At 35.8% G+C, this 20,651-nt stretch overlaps 1 long non-coding RNA gene across 1 annotated transcript in view; it reads right to left on the reverse strand.

The window, feature by feature from the left end:
- Nucleotides 1-19,977, reverse strand: part of LOC139076699 (uncharacterized) — a 36,723-nt gene extending 16,746 nt beyond the window's left edge. The window contains exons 1-2 of the long non-coding RNA XR_011528586.1: nt 19,815-19,977; nt 642-730 (exon numbers count right to left, since the gene is read on the reverse strand). This is a non-coding gene — a long non-coding RNA (uncharacterized lncRNA). The remainder of the gene's footprint in view (nt 1-641; nt 731-19,814) is intronic.
- Nucleotides 19,978-20,651: the final 674 nt, after the last annotated feature.

Below are 20,651 nucleotides of genomic sequence, written 5' to 3' on the forward strand. Positions count from 1 at the left end.
GAACAAATCCATGTCTGAGATTTGTTCCATGGGCTCTATAGAAGAATACCTAGCGAAGACATTGAGAATTGGTGAGAGAGTCTTTCTAGTTTGAAACCATAGAGGCCACAGAAGAAGTGAATGGAAGAGAGGAAAAATCAACCAATGAAATGACAGAATCAAGAGACCCTAAGTCTCTCTTTGGTAGAAGAGCAATTACTGGAGAAATGAAAGTGAGAGAGAATCTGATAGAGTTCATGGTCAAAGAGATGAATGTGGGAGTTTTAGAAGTTTGATCTGCAGTGAAGTGGTATTGAAAATGAATGGTGGGAGGAGGGCCAGAAGATGTGAGCGCACTGAGTGGATCAGATTGATGGAAATGCAGAGCCTTAGCACAGAGAACATCTCAGGAAACTTGTTAAATGTAAATTCTTTTAGTAACTGAAAATCGACATGATAGACTAGAAAGCAGCTTACAGGATGATTGATGTATTCTTAAGAAAGAGCTGATTTTGTTATTAACAACTGGGAGTTAGTTAGTGTAGAAATTACCATACATTTCTGGGGCACTATTCTGGCTTCTCATCTTACCAACATGATTTTGGTAAGTCACATAACCCAGTTCTCATTTTACTTACCTGTATAACGGGAATTATACTTACCTCATAGAATGACAGTGATTAAATGAGATCCTGTCTATAAAATCACCTAAAACACAGTAGGCCATCAATTTATGATGAGATTCTTCTTACTATTTATTGAAAAAATAAAGTATCATTTTGAGTTCTGGTAAAAAATCCCAAGCATATAGTTGAGCAAAATCATTTGTAAAATCTATTTTAATTTACAATGTTATGTCACCAGACATAATATAGTCTTCCATGATGCCACCAGATCTTTCTGTTGGATGCAGAAATGAGCACTCCTATCTCAATCTTCTCCTAAATGTTTACAGACTGTCAGTTTGCTCATTCAGGTTGAAGTGCCCTTAGACTTGAACCAGCTGGCTGTGGAGCCAGTTAATAAGCTGAGAAAAACTAACTGCTGAATAAGGGAGCAGGGAAAAACTCTCCATACTTCATGCTGACAATCTGATGTAGTATATAGCCTTGCATTTCAGTATCTAACCCATCTCAGAAAGATTAATTTACTGCCTTTGGTGAACTTTGCTTTAGAAATAAAGCATTGTATGCTGTCCTGAGTTTTTAAGGTTTTAATATTTTCTTCTGTATCAAATTATGCAGATCATAGATCTGCATATGGGCGATCAATCCTTTTAAATACAAGCTTATTTGGAGGGGGGTGGAAAATAATATAAAACTCCTAAAGTTATTTTTATCATTCTTTCTTCACTTACACCCATCCTACTCAATAAAAATTTATTGAAAAGAGTTAACATCAGCATATATAGCTAGTTATCTATGGGGACACACCTAAATGAAAGAAACAGCCATACAGACTGGTCTAGTTTTGAACTGATGTGTTTTCATCAGTAATATATCAGTGTTGATAAATTTGCCCCATCTTTGCCACGGGGATAAATAAGCTCATGACAAAGAGGATTCCTTTAATAACAATACGTACAGATGTTTCCTAAGCATATTTTTCTTAGCACATTTAGAAAGAAAAGAGGGAATGTATTAATCAGGCTAAAAACTTAGCTGGTATTAGAGAGAGACTCAAAACTTTATTTTGAAAAATATAGTTTTTAATAAAATATGCAATGTATGGTAACAGGTATATATTATTATTTTAAATTGATTAATAAATACTTTTAAAAGTCTTCGTTTTTATAACTAATATGATGTGTTGAGAGATATAATTCATATAATCAAAGTTAAGACTGACAGCGTTAATGTCTATGTAGGCAAATAATAAATTCCAAAATACATACTGATCAATTGTTAGCTTTTAACTAAAGTAAACCAGGTAATTTCCGTTTTTTCAAATATATCTATAATTCAATGTATATGCATATCACTCATAATTTGGAGAACTATTCACTTATTAGGAAATTAAAGAATCTTTGTGTATCTGATTATATATTTTTTCTCTAATTGCTTTAAGTTATGTGTACTTAATGTTTTACATGTTTATATATACATATAATGTTTACAATAATAACTCTGAATATAACAAACATTTATTTTATTTCTTGGACTTAAGATATGGCATTAAAAATACTTGCCAAACAAAAAAATTGCTATTTTATTGACATATCACAATGATGTAACCAAAGTTCTGTGTGAATGAAAATCTTAAAACTTGTTTTCACAGGGGCCGGCCTGGTGGTACAGCAGTTAACTTCACACTTTCTACTTTGGCAGCCTGGGATTCACTGGTCAGGATCCTGGGTGCAGACATGGCACTGCTTTGCAAGCCATACTGTGGCAGGAGTCCCACATATAAAGTAGAGGAAGATGGGCACAGATGTTAGCTCAGGGCCACTCTTCCTCAGCAAAAAGAGGAGGCTTGGCAGTAGATATTAGCTCAGGGCTAATCTTCCTCAAAAAAAAACAAAAAACTCATTTTCACAAAGCAAACAGAGGTAAAGAAAACAGAAACTGCTGTTCCTGGTTATACTTTGCCCTAAGCACTAGCTAATGTGTGTGTCATACGTACGACTTAAGGTGAGGTTGGAAGTTTAGGTGCTTGAGTTCCCCATTCAGTACCTATTTCTAGTTTGTTTATTACTTTACATATCTGTTCATTTAGATAATTATCTGACACCTGCTCCTGGCAGATTGTTTTGACAGATTATATTGGCTGAGATCAGTTTGTCAACTGCCATCTGTCCAGTAAAGGTGAGTTCAACAAGCTGGTGGTTTCTAAACAATCATAAAAGATCCTTTCTTGTGAATTAGAATTTTTATTTATCCTTAGCAAGGCATTGGCCAGAGGACAAAAAAATATTATAGACAAATGTTAGGAGATACAATATCTTCAGTCTTTATCAGGTGTATTTCTTTATCTAAAATGCTGGTTTGAACATCATTTTGATTTAATCATAAGGAGCAGACTATATTAATAGAAAGACATTGTGTTAGTTTTAGATTAGGCAGGCATCTTGAACAACTTTGAATAGGATTGTTTCCTTTTTCTTTTTTGGTGGATTTTTTGCACTTTAGCAAACTCTAAATATCTCAAATTAAAATGAATCTTTTTGAAGCACATATACAATATTGTTTATAGCATTATGAAATTATAGCAACTCTTTGAGTATAGACTTTTTGAATCTATAAAAAGTAAACAACATTCAATGAGGGACAGATAGTTACTCAGTATCTAACTGTATAGTAAATAAAACCATTTCCTAGAAGCAGTGATAATTATTTAAGATTACTTTTCAGATAAAATAGGAATTTGAAGAAACCTTGAAAGTCAACTATAAAACACATCTAAAAGTAAAAAAAAAGCAGCTTCTATTTCTTAAAGTGGGCCAATATTCATAATTTGTTTTAATCAAAGGAATAATTAATTCTAGTGAAAGAAATAATAGTAAATTTATTTTCATTTCTTTCTTTCACTTTTGTAATTATTTAACAAACATTACCTCAACACTTATCATATGTCAGGCACTGGGGATACAGTTGGCGAGGTAGATCTGATCCAGACCTTCTGTCCACCTTTAACTGTTGTCCTAAAGAAGTCAAGCTATGAGCTCCCACCCATGCCTCTATTACTATTTGAATAAGCACATATTTTGTAGCTCTATGAATTGTCCAATAATAATTGTGAAACCTGTGTCAAAAGTAAAATCAGAACATCTCGAGACCTTTGAAAACATATCTAGTGTCTTGTGAGGTGCCTGTACTTTGGATATATATTTATTGGAGAGGAGAGGACCAGGGTTTCTGCTGCCCTTGTAAATTCTGCCTAGCTATCTGGCATGATAGGAATTTTTCACAGACTGTTCTGAGAAAGTAGTCCAAGACCATTTTAGAGTACTCTGTTGGACTGTGGAGAGTTCCAAAAAAAAAAAAAAGAAGAAGAAGAAAGAAACAAGGCAAGTCCTTAAAGACCTTCTAATATAATGGAAAGACAGCACCAACATAAATATATGGATATAAACACAAGTGACTCCAAGAAATAAATATACAGAATCAACTGCTGGACCAAAGGCTCTCTCAAGGGCCTCTTTGTGCTATATGATCCCTGATTTGTTGAACCATAGCTTTCTAGAGGAATATACAAAAATCTTAGAGTTCCAAGGGGCAGAAAGTTTGAATACCTGGGAGTGCTCAGAGCTGCCTTGGAAAGGCTTCCTCAAAGAATTGAGCCTTGGGTCATATATATCACACACACAGCATCACTCTCATCAGAAGCACAGCCAAATTGCCATCATGTCGAAATGCTGCCAAAGTGTTTAGTAGAAGAATGAAAAATATAACCAACTGGGCCATTGTCTACATGGCACGGAAGAATTGCTCAACTAATGTTTTTGATTGATGTGACCAGTTGTTTTGGCACCATGTCAAGACTGCATCATACACAAGTGCCCTACATGAGTCATCACAAATTCCAAAGATGCTCAGATTCCAATCTGGCTGCATTTTGAAATCTAGGATTAGAGATGTTTTCCAATAAATCTGTTGGCTTCTAATCTAACCAATCATAAGAATTTTGCTTCTTTGATTTAAGAAATGATTTCTCTTTAAAACGTAAGCTATAACCTCATAGCTTATTTCACAACTTTAATAAGTATTCTCTTTTATGGAAGAAAAAATTGCTTAAAATTTTGTGCTGTATACAAAACTCAAAGTAGTTTTATCAGGACAAACTTTTATTTTTCTAAAAAACAATCTGGCATGAAATAAGTTGGATGATGGAAAATACTTTTTTAAATGTAGCACATGGGTTCAGTGACATGAACTGAGTGTGGGCATGGCTGTGCCATATGGAACAAGGGGGCATAAATACAAGCACACACAAGAGGTGACTTCAGTTCACTTTAAATGGCACGCATTTGAAGTAGATTCAAGAAACAAAAAGACTCTAAATCTTGCAGTCTAAAAGGTACAAATGGAAACAAATAACTTGTTACAAAAATGAGAATCATATTTATCCGTGAATCAAGGTAGAATAAGGGGATTCAAGTGCAAGAACAGAGATTTGCAGAGTAAGGCAGCCTCAGTTGGTCATATTTGCTTGTCCTTAGGTGGAGAGAGAACTGCTAATGGCATTAAACAGATTTAGCAAGATAGAATTAGATACAGCGTGCACTAAACATAGTCTTTAACTGGTAGGGAGCACATTCTTCTAGTCTCAAATAATGTAATAAAAATGTCATTGAAATATATCAGTGATAAACACTTTGATAAACATGATACATGTAAAGATAAAATTTGTAACAGACCAGACTATGGAAATGAGATCAGGAAATCCGACAATAACCATTGAGGAACCCAAGAAGATCATTCAATGCAACTCTCTTGTTTATTTGAGGACATTGAGACTCAGAAACACTGAGGATCTTCTCCAAATTCATATGATGCTGGCAGAGTGAAGAAAGGGCATGGGGCTCCGAAGTCCTGGCTAAGTGTTCTTTCCTTTCATTGCATTTAAACAAGCTAAAAATGAAAGTGGACTTTAACTGCTGATCTTCACGTAGGAGCGTAATAGAGTTTTAGCTAAGCCTTCTTTATGTGAGGGATCGCTTCCTTTTGTTAATTTTTCCTATTAATTTTTTAGCACTGGTGGAATTTCTGGGTTTCCTGAAGTTGATTAACCTGAAAGTTTGTATTAGGCAGGATTTGAAAATAGGGGTAAAAGAGATATCTTTTAAAATGAAGCATAGAGTCTGCTTATTTAGACTATAAGCCAAGTTCCCAGCACTACCAATAGCTTCCTGGGTATGAATTATGTCGTTCTCTCTTATTTCTATTAATTCTGAAAGACTTTCTCTTGCCTGCTGTTTTTTTCTCATTTATGTTATTATTTCTCCACTGCCCTCCTTTCTTCATACATGTTCATGAAGCAGGCTGGCTAAATGCAACTGATACTATAGTGAATGAGCGATCTACAGAGAGAGGATGTATGGCCAATAAAGTCTCCTCGTTCATTTCTGAAAATGTCAAAGGCATAGTTTATATCTTCAGTTCAAAGGCAAACATCCAATAAAGATGGTTGGAAATGCAACCATAATTTTAAAATAACATATTATATAAACATTTCATGACTTTAAAAACTAATAATATATTTATGATGACTTTAGTAGAAATTTATAATTAGCACAAGGTCATGTGCATGGTAAGTATGTAAATTATATTTAAGTTTTCATGTTGGAATATAAATATCTACTAGTAAAAATAGGAGCTGAATTGTTTATATTTAAAGTTCCAAAAATCTGTTTTCATGATATTTCATGATCCCATCACCACCATTACTTTTATTCCATTTATTCTTGAGGATGTCAAGGGAGGCATTCATTTAGAAACATTTAGGATACCTCATGTGCACAAGGTATCATACTGGGATATGCAATTGAAATATGTATATATATTCAATTAAGACCAATAAGACAGATAGGGTAAGTGTTGTGTGTGTGGAAGGCAGATATTTATCCTTCAATAGAAAAGAGTCTTGGCCTCTTGACTTGTGTCCTCACTACTCCTGCCGTAGACTAAATGTTTGTGATCCCTCCAGATTCATATATTGGAACCCAATCCCGAGTGTTATATTATTTGGAGGCAGGGCCTTTGGAAGGTGTTTTGGGAGGTGCTAATGGGACTAGTGCCCTTATCGTGAGACCCCAGAGATCTTCCTTGCCCCTTCCGCCATGTGAGGACACAGAGAAAAGACAGCTATCTATCAACCAGGAAGTAGGCTCTTACCAGACACCAAATCTGCTAGCACCTTGACCTGGGACTTCCCAGCCTCCAGAACAGTGAGAAATACACGTCTGTTGTTTAAGTCACTAAATCTATGGTATTTTGTTGTAGTAGCCCGAATGAACTAAGACAACTCCCTAGGTGAAGAGGATTGATTTATTTAAATAGTGAATTGGAAATTGGAAGGAAGTTAAAAACATACTTTACATCCAATTTCTCTTTATTTACTTTAGGATTCAGGAATTTCACAGGCGAAAGCACCTACTGTGAGAAGGAGTGGGTGTGTGTGTGTGTGTGTGGGAGTGCACTTGTCAATGTGATAGGGTGAATTTAATACAGAGATGAAATAATAATCTCACCAGGATAGTGCTCTAAAATCAGCTTTAATTAGTAATCTAGATAGCAATTTCGTATCTATTTGACTGAAGACCATAAACTATAAAAATGGTATAAAACAAAAAGGAAAGCTATTTATGTGGTTAAAGAGGCATAAATAAAGGATTATGGTGCTAGAAAAAGACAACTTATTTCAAGTGGAGATGTTCATACCAAGCATGTGAGTTGAATTTGAAAGAGTAGGTAGAATTTAGACATAATGGAGATTGGTGAAGGGTAAGGGTAAAAACAAAAAAGTACGAAATTTGGAAAGGATGTAGGAAATATAAGCAAAAAAAAGAAATTTGGCAGGTGCACTGGAAGAGTTTGAGAATTTGAAAAATTCTCTTTAGCAGTCTTGGTCTCTCAGGAAATGGCAACTCTTTCCTTCCAGTTGCTCGGGTCAAAAGAAAGGAGTCGTGCTTGACTTTCTTTTTCATATAACCCACATCCAGCCTGTCAGAAAATATGTCCACTCTAACTTCAAAATATACCCAAAATCCAACTTTTTTCAGTATCTCTCTACTGGCTTACAACCCCAAAACCTTCCCTTTTCACTCAGAGAAAAAGCTCAAGACTTTTTAATGACCAATAAGGCTCTGCATGATCTGGATTCTGTTATTGCTCCAGCTCATCTTTGTCAAATCTCCACTTCTCTTGGATTCTAGCCACGCTGTCCTCTTTATGTCACCCAGGCTGTGGCCACAGGTCCTTTACATTATAGCTCTCTCTTCTTAGGACACTCTTCCTCCAGGTTTCTCCATAGCTTGCTCTCGTATCTAGTATAGAACTATTTCAGTGAGGTCATCTTTGACAACCCTATTTAAATCAGTGGTTCTGGCCCCCATCCCAACTCCATACTTCTTTATTCCTCTTCCCTGCTTTTCTTTACTTTATAGCTCCTTCCGCTAGCTAGACTTGGTCCTGCTGTGGCAACTAGAACCCTCAAACCTCAGTCTCTTACTAGAATGTGCTGCAAGTCCATATGGGTCACTTGTGGCTCCACTGTTTATAATTTTCTCCCTGGGACACAGGATAATGAATAACTTCTATATGGAACACTGCTGCTCATTTTGACAGAGGGAAATGAAAAATTTGGTGAACCACAAGCTGACTCTTAAAGCTTTTTCCTGGAAGTGACACATCTCTCTTCTACATCCATTTGATAGTGTTCAAAGCAAGAAATACAGTTGAACCTGATATCAATAAGGTGATGAAATATAACTCTCAAGTACCACAGGGTGGGGCACAGCATTGGAATATTTGGCAACCAGTTATGTAACCCACCACATTATGTGCCATTGTATATGTTGTTTGCTTGCTTATTACCTGTCTCACTTCATATCTTAGATAAGATTTCCTCGAAACATACTCTTAGTTGGAGACTGTGTTCAGAAAGGGAATGTGCTTTGGAAATACAACTGTGTGGAAGTGAGGACGGATGGATTGGGCAGAGGAAGATGTGACCTCTGATATGGTTGCAACTGAAGCCTCAGTCTACCTCACAGAGAGCTCTGGAGCTTGGCAGGCCCTTCAAGATTGTCTCAAATTGAAGCTACGCCACCAGGCCTTTGTATTTCCACATCTGATGGCCATTGGCTGCAAGCATATTCCTAAAAGGGGGTGAGACCTTGCCCAAGGGAATTTCTTGCAGTAGAGCACAATTGCCAGCCAGGACACATGTAGGAGAAGTCAACTGGCTAAGTTGGTGGGGGTGTGTCTGCTCTGACCAGGATACCGGGGCAGAGCTGCATAGTACCAACCGTCTTCAACAGAATGAGATGCCCAGGAAGAGGGGCACTGTTGCCTGTTGTGTTTAATGATGCAAACACATTCCTTAAACAGCTGCTAGCATGAGACATAATCAATATTTGTTAAATGAATAGTTTGTGCAAAATTTTAGTTTAGGAAGGGTCTTCATTGCCTAAACAAGGCTTTTAAACTTGCAGGGAAGTTAAATGCATTGAAGCAGGCTTCAGGAGTACTGAACAAATAGCAGTGCGCACAATGGATTGAATATGGGGGAAGAGATGCTAGGAATAGCTAACAGTAGGCTAATGCTGTATTTCAGGTAGAGGCAACGTGATGCTGACACAGGCTAATATCTTGGGATTGGAGGTGGGCAGGGGTGGGATACAAGGGCTACAGAACATCTAATGAGAAAAAAAACTTGGCAACAAGGCAAAAGGACAGAAAAGGAGAGCAAAAACATCAGAGATGACTTGCAGGGATTATGGTCTCAGGATTCAAACAAAACAAACAAAATATGAGATGAAAAGTGTTTTGAGAGGGAAGCTGAAGAGCACTCTCTAGTTAACTCTGGGAAAATATTGCAAGACTTGGGGAGAGAAACCTTTACAAAGGTTCATTATTGGGTGTGTAGATATGTCCTGTGACTTACATATCAGATAATCTCATACTTTTCTCATCAAAAGTGTATGACATGAGTCATTTTCATCATGGAATTTGTTTGCAGAAAACTAATTATCTTAATTATGCCAGTCTTTGGTGTCAGATACACAATGCAGAATTTGATTGTTTGCAATAGAAATATACAAAACATCCCAATTACTTAGAAATTATTGAGAGTTTGAACAGTAAGTTCCACCCGTTTGACTGCTATTGAGACAGCTTGTACTGTAGAGTCGGGGGTGTCTGATCAGACTGTCATATATATGAACCAAATCTGAATGTTATTAAGAACTCAAAGAAAGGTGCAATGATATGATAAGTGCAATGCCCAGCTGTGATGTAGTGCCATTTCTATCAAACCGGATGACTGAGGACAACCTTACTTTACAGATAGGCATTCTCTACAATCAATGAATGATTTATATGCAATAAAAACTATAACACATGAAAAAACTATGAATGTTCAGAATAGTAGGCATGATTTCTCTACTGTCCTGGACATGCTAATGTGAAATGTTGTACAAAAGTATGTAAGATATATTATATTCATTGATACATAGTGAGTACTCAGCAAATGGTAGAAATTATTATATCACTTTTAACCCTTAATAATTTGGAAAAGGATGTCTCACTAAATATTCGTGTTATTCTAAAGAACCTATATGGCTTACCAAATTCCCAGGACTAGAATACAATAAAAAATGCTTAACATTATAATTAACAGTTTGATTAATTAATTTCGTAATTTAAAATAAAAATTACATGTTCGTTACTTTCGGTTTTAAGTAAAATCATCTCATCCTCAATCCTCAGGTATTATATCTCCTGAGACGTATTGAATAATAAAACGCCAAGAATATTAGGACTTGATCTCATATGAAAAATACATATTTCTGGTACTTAACATAGGACCTGATGCAACAGATGCTCAAAAGGTGATTGAGTGAATTAACAAATAAATAAATGCACGCAGATAGGGATATTAGCAAATTTGCAGGTGGGCAGGATCTCAGTTAGTATGCATGTACTCTGTTTCTCATTTAAAATATTGGTTTCTAAATATGTGTCGTAGCATAAGATAATATTTATTTACTGCTACCTACATGAGTGCCATATTTTTTTCTACATTGATTTTTAAGGATAAACAAATGATTTTAAGTTCTTTCTAGCCTATGGCTAGACCAGAATAAGAAGCATTTCAAAAGCATCCATGTACCTTTAAAGAGACGGCTGAAGAATCTCTCAAGGCATAAAAAGAAAAAAACAAAGCCTTCTTTTAAATGTATTTTGCTCACCTTTCTTTAAAAACAATAGGAGGGGTTAAGAAATTTGTGGTTTATTGAATCAAGCAAAGCCTCAATCCCATAGTAACCTATTCAGGGGTGATATTGATCAATAGAGTCAAAGACACAAGAATCTAACTGAAATCAACAGTGACTTTTTTATCCTCAATGGGTTCTTCATGAGCTTCCTGTAGGTAAGAACACAAATATGATTTTCCTTTAGAGATATTTTGTTTATTCCTATTAAACACGCCTCAGGGGTTCTCAACCACGAGTAAAGTCCAAAGTGCCTTCGATTGTGTGGGTTGTTTGTCCTAAGGATTGTTGAAGGTTTGGCAGGTTCAGAAAACCCACTGGTTAAGAAATCTAAACAATTAGCTATAACTCCTTGATGGAAAATATCAGATTTATTTTTATGTGCATTTCTTTTTACCAAGAATATAGCACTTTTAAAATGTAATTTTGTTTTGTAAGTAAACTTTCAACCATAGTAACATTCATGATCACATGACTTTTGTCTGAATGAGGAATTATTTGACCACAGCAATTAAATCTAGCTTTCCATGATTTTAACTTTGTGTATCATTTGTAAACCCAATAGTAAGATTCTATAATCTCTTTGAATTTAATCTCCCTTGGAACTGTATGCCTATTATTTGCTTGTCTTGCCTTCTTTGGAAGCTGGTTTATTTTCTTCTTTCTTTCATCCTTCATGTCCTTAGTTTTCCTGTGCTCTGTTTTATATTTTCAAATTTTTCATTCTTATGTTTCTCTGTGCAGGATATGGGATCTCTTTGGTGGCAAAGAGACCTATTCATCAAAAAGAGATACGCTGGGGCATCATCAGACCCATGTATAACTTAAATCCTTGTCATGGCTGTCTGTATCCCAGAGTCCACGTGCATACAAAAATGAGAAACCACGCAAAAGTACAGAACAGAACAATTTGGCTTCATATTAAAAAAAAAGAAAGCAAGCAAACTTTCCAGAATTTGGGGTTTGTCATGGTTTAGATGCTAACCTTTCTAATTTTCTTCACCCCTCAGCCAGTTTCAATGCTTGATCAAACAAGGAAACCCAAATTGAACGAGCCCCAAAGTCTTCCTTTTGATGCACAGTTAATGTTTCCTTCTCCCCCTTCAATTATACCGTCTTCATTATGCGTCCTTCCTCACTATCACAGCTGTTAAAATGAAAAGCCTCTCTCTGAGTGCCACAGCTCCATTATGCAGGCCTATACCTGTGCTGGCAGCATGCTCTTCTTCTCACCTCATATTGCCTTTTGCTTGGGGAGGAGATCCCTGCCGTGCATCTCAAACTGAAAACTGAAAGAAAATTAAGTTGCTGTTTGGAGTTTGAGCGAATTATGGAAAACGGGCCCTTTTTTGTCTACCAGGCATGTTAGTATAAGCTATTACCCACCTTCTACCCCGTTCCCTACAGTGGTAGCTGTCAGTATGGAAATCTCATCGAAACTTTTTATCAGTTTGTACCGAAGGCAAGGCACACATACAAACTTGGCATTTCCTTCAGACTGTGGCTGTGTGTTGTACATAACAGCCTACAAAATGGTCGATCTGGATATTTTTGCCATCTTAATAGCTGACTTGAGGCATTGAATTATAAAGCCTGGAAACTCAGTAATAATTAGTTTCTAAACCAGATAAACAAAAAGCCAAATCAATTATTTGATAGCAAAATGTGTGCAAAAGCTAAATATAAACTAAATATGCATGAACTACCTTAAACTAAGGTGAGTTCATTGTAGAAAAGCAAATTATTTGATGGTTTCACATTTTATTTGGATATTTTATTTTCTGAGTTTCTGACATCCTTACAGTTTTACGTAAGAATATCTAAATGCACATATGTGCAGACTCATCTGAAGCTTCAAAACTTAAGCTTTAAGGAACTAAGTGAACTGGGAAGCTGAGAAACCCTTAACTGAGTTGGCAACAGTAAACTATGTAAGCAGGAACATGGGTGGGTGATGGCTGGTCTTTGGAAAGGTTATCTTGGTGCTGCCACCAAGGACATTGGAGAACCACAGAATAATCTAATGGCTGATATGTTTGTTTAAAGTAATATTTAGGTGGTATTTCTTACATCATGAAGTAGATAGAATACCGTTATCTACATAGCATGTTTTGAGAATCTCCTACCAAGGAAAATTCCTCCAACAACATTTCCAAAATTTGCATGCTTTGGCCAAGGCAACTTTAGCCTCTGTCAAGATAAAAATGTGTTGGAGGAGGGGCAAGACCCAAAGCCATTCTTCACCATGAACTTTTAATCTGATCTAGTGATTGGAAGCCGGGTTTCAGAGGCATGAGATCAGGACGCTTAAATTTCTATATCTTTGATGAGGAATGAGGAATCTGAAGTTAGGCAACTGGTGCCGAGTTTTCTGACCACAGCTGTAGAGTATCACAATTATTGCTCACTAAATCACCAAGGGACCTTTCTGAGAACGGAAATCCAAGGCATTGGGATTGAGCAGAGAAAACGAACAAAATCAAAAAAGTAATTAATTCCATCTACTAAATCACAGTTATTCAAGTTATTTAGTCTCATAGCAACAAATAGCCAAACAATTTTTTTAATCATGTGCTTATTTTAAGATAGGATATAATAACTAATTTTGTATTGATATACTTTTATTTTAGAACAATATGTTTTAAGTGTTTTAAACATAATTTAAAGGCCAATTTTAATTGTATTTATAATATATAAAGACATTTTAAATTATGCCACAAATATGTGCCATATACAATTAAATTAATTTTACATCAATCATATAACAAGATGTGTGATTTCTGAAAACTATTTTAAAATGACGTATCTTGGTTTTAGGACTGAGTAGTAGAATAAAATATAGATTGAAATTTAATTCTGTATTATAGCATCATCAAAAAAAAAAAAAAACTTCCATGATCTGATGTTTAGAATTCTTACATATTTCTTCTTTAAAACTATCTAATTATAAATATTTTAACTTATTAATAAAAAAATAAGAATATCTATTTGAGATTGCTGTTTAAAAGTATATATCAGCAGAATCAATGTCCACCAGAGTCTTTATTTCTAATAAATGAAAAGTCAGGTTGGATATTATACTTTATTTTCTTTTTAATATATTTTTAAATTGAGGTAAAATATATATTCAAATAATTTTACAGATCATAAGTATACACTTCAACGAGTTAATGTACTTAGTTAATGTACCTGTGTACAATTCAATGGGTTAGTGGGTTAATTTGTATACCCATGTCGTTAACACCCCAATCAAGATAGACAACATTTCCAACATCCCATGGTGTTTCTTCATGCCCCTTCCAGTCGATTCTCAGGTTGCTAGGCAACAATGATTCTGATTGCTAGCACCACAAATCAGCTGTGCTTGTTCTTGAACCTCATATAAATGGAATCATGTAGTACGTAATCTTGTCTTTGGTTCTTGACATAATATCTTTGAAATTCAACCATGTTATTGTTCATATCACGAATCTATTATTTTTTTCTTGCTGAATACTATTCCGCTGCATGAATTCATCCCACTTTATTCTCCTGATGGACATTTTTGTTGTCCCCAGTTTGGAGTTACTATGAATAAATCTGCTATAAACCATTCATGTACAAATCTATTTGAAGACATATGCTTTCATTTCTCTTAGTAAATACCTAGGTGTGGAACTGCTGGTTTACAGAGTAGATGCGTATATAGCTATGAGAAACCACACACACTTTTCCCAAGTGGTTGTACCATTTCATACTTCTATCAATAATAATGAAAGATTTATTTGTCCAACATCCTTGTCAACCTTTGGAGTTGTCAGTCTTTTATATTTTAGCTATTCTAGTTGGTGTGAAATGGTAACTCATTCTAGTTTCATTAGCACTTTTTTGTTGAAGTGCTAAAGATAGCTTCACATGTGCTAGAGGAATTTTGATCAGAATAACATAAGTAGCAGAGATGGAATAGAACATTTTATGCATGTTTTAAGAATTATTGGAATATTTATTCTTCTCATTATTTTTTATTTCAACTTAACATTTCCTTTCTTTAGGAATTGCATAGTTCTGAATTAAGTAATAAATTCTCAAGAATAAAAACAATTGTAACCATACATTCAGGCAAAAACATTATGCCACTAGTGATACTATAACAAACCATATGAAACTGGGCATAACTTTCAGCCCATTGAAACACTTCATTCAATAACACATTGATAGTGAGATTAGTCAAAAGATCTAAAGACAATGGGTATGAAATAGGCAATGGTCAATATACAGTCTGGTTTCTAAACCCTGTGCTTTTAAGTAATACTCTTTTAATATTAATGGTTACACCACATTTTAATACTATAGAGAATGAAGAGAAGTATAAAACAAGAAAATAAGATCCAGTAAACAGGCAATAACTGTGATAATTAATGTTGATATTTTTAAAGTACTATTGTCTTCATGTAGTCCTTTTTGTGTCAGACTGGGAGTCATGTCCTAGTGTTAATCTTTCCATGGACAGTTTCTTTAACGTTAGGCTGTCTCAGTACCTTGGTAGACTGAGACTAAGACAAATCTATCGAATTTATTCCGAAAGTAAAATACACAATCAGAAGGTGGTATTAATGTGTCCACACAGTAACAAATAACCAATTTAACTTTTTATTTTTCCTGTTGAAATGAATGGTTGGGATAATTGTTCACTTGTTTATTTTGATAAAGCCACAGCCTCCAGGACTTTACCTATGCAATTACCTCTGGGCTGACATCTGACTCTGGAGATTCCAAAGATTATAAGTTATTTCCCCACCGGTACCGGAGGAATTAAGTCCTATTTAGGAAGACTTTGACGTTGCATGGAGGAGTTAAGAGATTTCAGTGAAAATTATAAAACTGTGTAAAAATAATAAAGCAGTAACCACAGGACATAAAAATCTCTCTGAATTCTTTAAAGAGTTATGAGTAATTTCCCTTGCATAAACAAGTTATTCTGAAAGGGTTCTAAAGTAATTTAGAGGGAAAGCCTGGAGAGCATATGAAAACCCACATGGCAAGCCGGATCACTTTTTTAAAAAGTTTGTCAATCTAATGAGCACTTAATTAAAGTCAACAGAGTCTCTAAGTCTCCAAGTAATTTTCAAAAAGAGCTTTTGGGAGAGGGAACATTTTTCTCCATGCTTGTCCTCTTTTTCTCTTGTTCTCCATTTGTCTGATAACTGCGGAAAGCCTTTATAATACCATCTTTGGGGTTTTATTCTTATTAACTCTTTCTTCTCATCACATTGCTCAGTTTAAGACCAACCAAATATAAATATATAAACTTTTTTTCTATTAAAATACCAATTTTGTGGTGTTAGAAAAGAATTATTTTACCAGTTCTTTGGTAAAAATTTTTTTTACCAAAATAAAGTTTGACCATGCTCTAAATTTGGAGCCTTTTGATAACCTATTCAGATAGAAATATATAATATACATATATGATATAAATATATAAATATAAATATATAAGTATGTTTGGTCATTTCAGATCAGTTTTATTTATTTGTTTTTAAAGATTGGCACCTGAGCTAACAACTGTTGCCAATCTTCTTTTTTTTTTTCTGCTTTTTCTCCCAAAATCCCTCAAGTATATAGTTGTATATTTTTTTAGTTGTGGTTCTTTATAGTTGTGGCATGTGGGACGCCGCCTCAACACGGCCTGATGAATGGTGCCATGTCCTTGCCCAGGATCCGAACTGGTGAAACCCTGGGCCGCCGAAGTAGAGCACCCAAACTTAACCACTCAGCCACGGGGCTGGCCCCTATTTATTTAGTTAGCTGTTTTTATGCTTTTTGGTGAGGAAGATTGGCCCTGAGCTAAGATCTTTTGCCAATCTTCCTCTTTTTTTCTCCCCAAAGCCCCAGTACATAGTTGTATATCCTAGTTGTAGGTGATTCTAGTTCTTCTATGTGGGATGCCACTCCAGCATGGCTTGATGAGAGATGTGTAGGTCTACACCCAGGATCCAAATTGGCGGGCCCTGGGTCGCCAAAGTGGAACGTGTGAACTTAACCACTTGGCCACAGGGACAGCACCTTAGGTCAGTTTTGATCTGCTCACTTCTTGTCAGAAGTGACCAAGAGGAGTAAAAAGGAGAAGAGGGACGCAGGAGGCAGCTGTCAGTTAGAGGATGGACTAGAAATATTAAGTATTTCATAATTCATTGCAAAAAACTAAACTAATAGTAAAATATATGATTGTTGTAGAAAGCTTGGGAAATATAAAAATGGCTAATTTCTAATAGTCTCTTAATACAGAAACAACTCCCCTTCTTTCTTTGGACTATTTGTTCAGTTCCTTTTCTGTGAATGAACTAGGATTATGGTTTTGAGCCCAGAAACCACTCCTTCTACTCCCCCTGCCCTTCAGCTCTTCCTCTTCCTCACTCTATTGACATTGGCTGTTTAAGAGGGAGTTGAGAAGTCTCCTAAGAAATCAATGAAAACATTTCCAATTTTTGAGGCCCAGATGTATACCTGCATCTCTGATGAAACTGTGGACACCAAGATGAATGTGTGAAAGGATTATGGAATCACTAGAATAAAAATCCATTCTTAAATTAGAGAAAGGAAGAACAGGGCCTGAGGGATGGGGAAGAATGCGTCCAGGTAAGATATGGCTTTTTATAAACAGCACAAAATCAGCCATGCTAGACACATTTATGTGCTCAAAGGGGAGAAAGACCATCTGAATATGAAGAAAAAGTAGATATATTTTGTGGTATATACCACCATGTTTTTTTTCTAAAATTTATTGCTATTTTCATGTATTCTCAGCTGATAAGCAGTGGGACCAGGATTTGTACCTCATAAGTCTGATTTTCAAAGTCCTTGCTTTCAATCATTATATCATTTTGCCTCTCATAAAAGCAATAGGCAAGCTATTATATATTATAGGCTGCAACTGTCCTCATTCATTAATATTTCAATTTTATTTGGTATTTAGGAGGAGGAAGTTACAAAAATTCTTAATTTTAAAGTATTTTGTTGGTTCATTTTATTTTATTTATTTTAGGAACTAGGGTCACAAGGCCACATATTGGACAATTACACTCAGAGCGTAAGATAAAATCCAAATGCTTGCAAAGGGAAGTTCTCTAGGGTCTTTAAAAAACAAACAGAAACAAACCATTTCTTATTATCACTGTATGTGCATAAAAATCCATACTAAAAAACCTTCTCAAAAGGATTCTAATGCAATCTTATATACTGTGTTTGTTCTTACACAAGCTTCTAAAAAGTTAAGCTTCGTCCCAGCCCAAGTCTATTTACAGTTATTTTGCATTACTGCACACCCAAATCTACTGGAATCTTACCATACAGAAATAAGCATTTAGAAATTCCTTCCAGGGGCCAGCTGGTGGCCATGCTATGGCAGCATCGCACATACAAAATGGAGGAGCATTGGCATGGATGTTAGTTCAGTGACCATCTTCCTCAAGCAAAAAGAAAAAGATCGGCAACAGATGTTGGCTCAGGGCCAATCTTCCTCACCATAAAGAAAGAAAGATATTCTTCCTAGATAATATTGAGAGAAAAGCTAGCATAAATGAATTTTTCCTGTTTGTGACAAAGACTTAGTAAGTCAGAATCTTCTCTCAAAGACCTGCTGTGTGATGTCATAAACTTTGTGTCTTGGAGAATAGAAATATTAGCAGAATTGAGGGTACAATTCCAGTGGTTAACTGACTCTCTCCCTCAGTAGATAGGCATTTAGGGGCATTAAGAATGGGCAGATTGAGCCATCATGCTATCTGCTGGCCTGCGCCCATCCTTCCTTCACTGGCAGTAGAAACAAAAGGGGCTAGAGGATGACGCTGTGGGCTCTCACACACAATTCTTGTCTAGGATAAACTTAAAGGGCTCAAGAGCACCCTGAAAAATAATGCTGTCTACATATCTCTACACCGAGGAACAGTAGAAAACTAATTTCCATTGCTAAAAGGAACACTAAGGAAAATCCCAGAACAGAACAGACTACCATGCTCACGTAGCTATATTCAACAGAACACAGATACTTAAACAGAAAACAAAAAAAAGAAGCATTGGGAACCTCCCAGGAGCCCTTGGGTCTAAGCCTCCAAGAAATAAAGAGAGTTACAACAAATAAAAACTGTTATCTTCAAACGTTTGTACTTAGGTAGCTCATAAAATGTTTTAAATTTATGTGCTCTTCTTTGCATATTCATAAGTTGACATGTAAAAGTTTTTGTTATACATTTAAATAAAATTATTTTTAATAAAAGAAAGTTAAAATATTTTACGTTTTGAGAAATAAAATATGATGTTTGACTATAATTGAAATAAAAATTCTGTATGTTGACACAATAGGTTTTAACTACCTTATTGGATAAAGTACACTAAATCTGAAAGAAATCAGATAACTCTTATGTCTTTGGCTTTATAAAATGTTATCTGGGAAAATTTACCTGTTTGGGAAAACACTCCAGTTACATTTAAAATAATCGGTGTCAATAACTTACATTACTCGGGCAGTTTGCATTTGGGACCTTCCAACAGTGGCCAAAGAAGTTGTTTTTAATGCCAACCACTCTTCATCTTTAATAGAAATATGCATAAGAAAGGGAGCTTTGATTAATCTGTAAAGGAAGCTGCCTCGAACCCAGTGTTTTGATTTTTCCTTTGACTAGCACTGGAAGATTTTTACACCTCAGGGCAATTCACCATCTTAAGATTTAGGATGGATGAGAGATGTGTATTTCTTCTGTAAAATAGCTAAAAGGACTATTTTGAAGGTAGAGTTATTCTCAGGCAAATGAATTTTCTGGAGGAAACTTTATATGGAACTCGAACATCTAGAAATTGATCCCCTAAAACGATCTACACCTATATGCCACTTAAATATTTTCTCTTGACCTGAGGGTACCCTTACCTCTCCTTGAACTGCTGGGTTAAGGAAGAGCTCCCCTCCTAGAAGTTATCAACCTTCTTTTAACAGGAATAACCTAAGGCATCTGTAGACAGGAGCAATGACAGAACAGGGGAGAAAGGCAGGAGAATTAAGGGGAATATGAGCTTCTAGTTTGGGATGCTTCAGAACCCCATAGAAAGCAGAGAACTTACCTGGAGTGTAGAACAAACAAGGATTCTATTGTGAGTTAAAGATGGAAGTCTAAAATTCCTTGAGTTCATTTTTCAATAAGAGATGAATTCATTCATTATGCTTTCAAACTGAAATGGATGTAAGAATCATGTGGTTTATGTCTTTGTTCTTGAAATCTACATCCCGGTACCACATGTTCTCCAGATCCTTCTACCCAGGGCAGCTGCAAAAAAGGTGCTCACGATTAGTGATGATTGCACTCACAAGCACCTGCAATGGACAGTGTGTTGCCAATGTCCCAGAGAGCAGACGCCACCTCCACCCTCTGAGCCTGGCAGTCAGCCCCTGCACAGGAAGGCAAGTGTGTGTACACACACACACACACATACATACATGAGTGTCATTGAATATCAGCATTCAATGTCAACAGACACCCCCTAGAAATCTAGACAATCCATCCAGACTCAACTAACTCCTTCCAGGTTCTGGTGGACTCTGAAAAAGTTTATTCACGTCCACTAGGGGCTCCTTTTTGGGCAAGAAAGCTCTCAGTTTAAACTCATTATCCTGCATCCAGCTGTCCCCTCTGATAATCATAATCTATGCCACAGTTCTCTACTCTCCAGTCACGCAATGTCACCCTATTCTTCCTCTCAAACCTTTCCT

Source organism: Equus przewalskii, chromosome 17 (assembly GCF_037783145.1).
Source record: "Equus przewalskii isolate Varuska chromosome 17, EquPr2, whole genome shotgun sequence".
Lineage (NCBI taxonomy): Eukaryota > Metazoa > Chordata > Mammalia > Perissodactyla > Equidae > Equus > Equus przewalskii.